At 32.9% G+C, this 5,314-nt stretch overlaps 1 pseudogene; it reads right to left on the bottom strand.

The window, feature by feature from the left end:
• Positions 1-2,519: 2,519 nt before the first annotated feature.
• LOC123239915 lies at positions 2,520-3,918 on the bottom strand (annotated as a pseudogene).
• Positions 3,919-5,314: the final 1,396 nt, after the last annotated feature.

The following is a 5,314-nucleotide window of genomic DNA, read 5'->3' as shown; positions in this document are numbered from 1 at the left end:
GGGGGTGTTGGGGGTGAAGGGGAAAGTAAGAACATGAATCATGTAACCATGTTAACTTTTCTAAAAAATAAAAAATTATTAAATAAAAAAGAACTGGTATGTCAGAAGACATAGATAAAATATTATTGTTCATCTAAGAAAATGGCCACATTAAAACAACATACATAAATGAAGGAAAAAATCTAAATAAATTATTTAATGAAAATTTATATCTCTTAACAATTTCATCATGAAAAAGACAACAAGTCAATTGCTTCTGCATGAAAAACAAGAAAAAGAAACACAGGGAAAGTAACACTTGCTTAAAAGTTCCAATGGTATCAAAGCAAAAAAGTTTGAAAATAAAAAAAGAAATTAACATTAAAAACTAAATAAGATGTTTGATTTTAAAGAAGCGACTAGTCTTAAACAATTGAGTAGATAAATTTTTGTATTTCATTTTTTATATTGTATTTGCATAAATACAATTGTATAACATTGTAGAAAATTTTGTATTTTTTTTAAAATAGAGTCCATTGTAATTAAAGAGAAAATGAATTATCCTGTCAGTAACTAGTTGAGGGAATATGCTAACAAAACTGATAATTTAGAAGAAATATTTCGCTATTTTAAATAGAAAAAAATCCATTTTTATCAGAAAATGAAAATAATTAATCAATATTGGGGAAAAATAAATAAAGAATACCCAAACTCTTCCAGAAAAAAAGGGTGGGGGAGAGAAAACTGAGATTAAATTTATAAGTGAATTATATCAAATATTTAAAGAGCATAAAAACATATTGTTTTCAACAATTAGTGTTTGATAAGTCTAAAAACACCTGCTACTGAGGTAAGGATTTAGTATTCCACCAAAAAAACTAGGAATAGTGGAAAATAGTATCTAGAAATTATGAATAAGCCAAATCCTAGCCCAGATATCTAAGAAAAGCTCTGAACAGAAGCATTTCAGACATAAGAAAAGGTAAACAAATTAGTAGAGCAAGGAGAATGATTATTTTGGATCTATGGATATTGAAAGAGTTCATGAGTATATAAGGGCTAAAAAGAAATGGAGAAGTTAAAACTGTCAATTTTTATTATGTGCAATGAAAAATATTGCACAAATTAATACAAAACATATAAATTAAATGGGAAATAAGGTTCCTTAGAAAAATCTTTGTAGAAATTTTTTATCTGATAAGTGACTCATATCCAGATTATATAAGGATCTGATTGTAATGTATTAAAATAAGAGCCGTTCCACAACTGGTACATGAGTTTCTGTCTTTTTTCTAATTAATATAAATTCAATTACTTTATATTGAGTTCATAATTTTTTCTGATTTTTTTCATTCCTGAATATTACCAAAATAAATATTCTATCAACTTAATAGCCACATGATCTTTGTATAATTTTTAATTATATAGTAAAATGTTTATTACATTATAAAAAGTTTTTCATAAATTCAAAAAAATAGGTCCAAATATTTTGTGTTCATTTTTTTTATACCTTTACCTTCCGTCTTAGAATTAGTACTATGTATTGTTTCCAAAGCAGAAGAATGGTAAGGACTAGGCAATGGGGGTTAAATGACTTGCCCTGGGTCCTACAGCTAGAAAGTGTCTGAGGTCAGATTTGAAGTTATGTGTACATTATTTTTGGGCAGATAAATAGGATTTTATTATGATCAATGTCTTCAATAATAAAAAGTAAATGGCATTAAGGCATCTTTTGTTCCATTACTGTGTATTTATTAAGGATTTTTATTTAAATTCAAGAGAGTACATCTATACAAAATTATTTTCAATGCATTTGGCAGAATTTTTATTTTTCCTTACCCTACGTATTATGAAAACCTCTCATGTTTAAACCTTTAAATACATCGATATGGAGAAAAATATATTTTAGACTTATCTGTGAGAAGATATCAGTTCTCTGCAAAAACCAAAAACATAGAAAGTAACTATGTACAGATATGAACTATATGAAAGGATCATAGTGGTATTCAACCACTTGCTTTCTTTGAAGCAATTTAAATATCAGTAATTCAAGGAATGAACAGATGAAGACCTTAAATAAGGTGATAAACCTATTAATATAGATCCTGCTACCCAAAACCTTACTCTTATTACTTATTCCACTGAGATGAGAAATTGAGAAGGGTATACTTGATAAGCAGCTTTATTCTAATTGGCTTTCCATTATTCACTTAAAAATCACTAGAATAAGGCAGTATAAATTAACACTGCATATATCATTATTTATTTTTCTCAATATTTGATCATTTATAAAGCTAACAGGCTCCAGAAAGGACACAGGTCATTCCCAGTGACATATTTTACATTCTTTTAAGACAAATTCATGAGAATAATGAAATACCAACACATCTCTACATGGTTTTGTGATCTGATTACTCAACATACATACAAAAACTTATATTTTATAAAATGTCAGTAGAAGAAAAGAGTACTAAAAGAAAAATGTTGGTCATGGTATATGGTATTAAAAGATGGTGTTTTCTTGTTTCAATTTTCTTTCATTATTCATCATTTTTGGAATCATTTTTGCTTAAACGCTTAAATACATCAACCCAGTTCCAGCCTCATGGAAGTTCACCTTCATGATCTGTTTGGTCTGCCAGTTTCTGTTTCTGGGCTTTGGAAAGCTGTTCTTTTTTATCTTTTTTTCTTACTTGAGAGAGCTGTATTAGGAATTTCAACTGAAATAATATTGCTTATTGATGTCAAAGAATGGAGAGGATGATGATTCTCCATAAACTGTTCTTCATTGTCTTTGGCCTATTCAAACAATGTATATGTCAAATGTTATGTTTTTAATAACAGGGATATTGGGAAGCTGATGGACAGGCCTGGGCTAGGGGTCTGCAAGACTCCCTCACTTCCCCCACAAACAGGCTTGAGTGAGTAGGGAGGGGGTAAGGTACTTCTTGCCCTCAAACGCCTCCCCCCAAGCAGTTAGTTTGCAGTTGAAAATGGAGACAGGAAGTGTGTCTTCAAGCAAGATTCAGCAAAGGCAAATCTTTAATGATGTTATTCCATACAGGTCTGATTGAGGGATAAAGGAGAAACTTGATCTCTTGATGTTAAGGACTGAGAAGATCTGACTTCTTAGGCTGGCAACTGACAGGATCCAAGCTTAATGGCTGTAGTGAGTATACTCAAATAATACTCAGGCACTGCTACTAAAGATGTAGCTTATATTTATTAAAGAAGGAAGGGGAAGGAAGAGAAGGGATATCAAGGATTTGGATAAACTGAGAAGCCTTGATCAGCTAGGTAGAAACTGCCCCTCCCCCCAGGAGGGAGTGGCAGACCTTTAGCTAACTTTACCTCAAAGCTAATAGTAATCACTCCTAATATCTAAATAACTAAATGAATAATTAAAATGATATTGCAATGAAGGTCCAATTCCACTAGACAGGCAAACTCCTGAGTAGAAACCACAATGGCTTTTGCCACTATGGCCTCCCAGGCAAACCCCAAACCAGGAACAGCGAGCAGAGTGACCTGCTCACCTCAACTCCCAGAAATCAACTGTTTAACTCCCTATCAACTGCCCTCTCACCCAAAATTCTCCAGGGTGGGATCCTCTGGAATTCTGGGTGAGGCTTGACCCTGTATCCTGTAGGAATTCCATACTGCCATTTTCTATATTACACAAAGCACTTCCAAGATTAAGTCAGAATACTTTGCTTGATGGCTGATATGGTGTGGTTGAAAAAAAAGCTTTGAAAGATATGATTGGAGCTGTTTGTAGATATGTTTCTGTCCAAGAAACTTCTATTAAGAAGACTTTGAGATCATCATTTTCACTGTATATTGAAATGAAACTGGAATTAGTTCTCAGAAACTTCCATCACCTTCATTAATAGAATATGATGCTTCCAGCTCCATCTCTTGGTCCTCATTGGTAGTCATTGCTCCAGCATAGAGGTCCTCCTTCCTCTGATAGTGATGGTGGAGGTGGGGCTGTGGTGGGGGAGTACCAATTGCTGGGGGAGGGAGGAGAAGGTGGCCAATGCAGGGGGGTCAGTACTTTGTGGCTTGAGCACCATGTCTTACCTTGCTGAATATCAATTGTATTCATCATTTTTTTTTAATATAACTGATATAATCCCTGGTAGTTTGATACTAGATAATTATAACATTGGGGGGATTCTTTTCTCTCTATCACTTAAATAAAGAGGAGATGTGTTTTGATTAGTTCAAGATTTCTAGGTTGTGAGTCAAGAGATCTGAGTGTATGTCTAGCACTTAAAGCTAACTATTATTTAGTTCTTTAGAAATCCATCTTAGCTCTCTAAAAATATTTCCATGTCTATGTAGTGAGGAAATTTAAAGACTAATTCACAGGATTGTTGAAAGGAAAATCACTTTGGAAACTACATATTTGTATATAATACACTTAATTTTTGGAAATTTCTGATTCAGTTTATAGATAATAATATATTTCATTCTTCTCTTACTAAAGCATATTGCTTGTTATAGTTATATAATTGGAAAGAGATTTAACATCAAATCTGAATTTATCATGTTAAGCACTGCCTTAACTTCACATATCCAGCCATAAGCAATTAATCATATTCTATAACTTCCTCAACTCCTACCCTCTTCCAACAAAAGAATTAGTCACTATTAATATATGGCATGTAACTCTAATTTTTTTAGGGGAAAGGCATGACTTAAATGACATTTGGAAACCTCCAATGCCTTCATAAGAGGGCAAAAACTTGGTTTTTTTAACTCACTTCTCCCTACATATTCTACCCTTCCTAATTTCAACTTAGTGGAACCAACTCTCCCAACCAGTAAGCCCATCACTTTTTTTTTCAGGGTAGGGGTCTTTATTCTTAATTTATTTTTTTTTACATTTAAATAAAATTGAGTTTCAAATTGTCTCCTTTCCTCCTATCCCTCCTCATCCACTAAAAAGGTAAACAATACAATATCAATTAAACGTGCAATATCATGCAAAACATATTTTTACATTAGCCATATTTTTTTAAACCCTTGTACTTTGGTGTATTGTCTCATAGGTGGAAGATTGGTAAGGGTGGGCAATGGGGGTCAAGTGACTTGCCCAGGGTCACACAGCTGGGAAGTGGCTGAGGCCAGGTTTGAACCTAGGACCTCCTGTCTCTAGGCCTGACTCTCACTCCACTGAGCTACCCAGCTGCCCCTAGCCATATTTTTTAAAAGCAAGAAAAATAAAGTAAGAAAACTATTCTTAAATTTGCACTCAGATTTCATTAATTCTGTTTTTGGTGGTGGATAGCGTTTTTCATTATTAGAAGTGTCTTAGATCATTGTATTG

This window comes from Gracilinanus agilis, chromosome 3 (assembly GCF_016433145.1).
Source record: "Gracilinanus agilis isolate LMUSP501 chromosome 3, AgileGrace, whole genome shotgun sequence".
In the NCBI taxonomy this organism is placed as follows: Eukaryota; Metazoa; Chordata; class Mammalia; order Didelphimorphia; family Didelphidae; genus Gracilinanus; species Gracilinanus agilis.
This window is presented reverse-complemented; position numbering and strand designations above follow the sequence as displayed.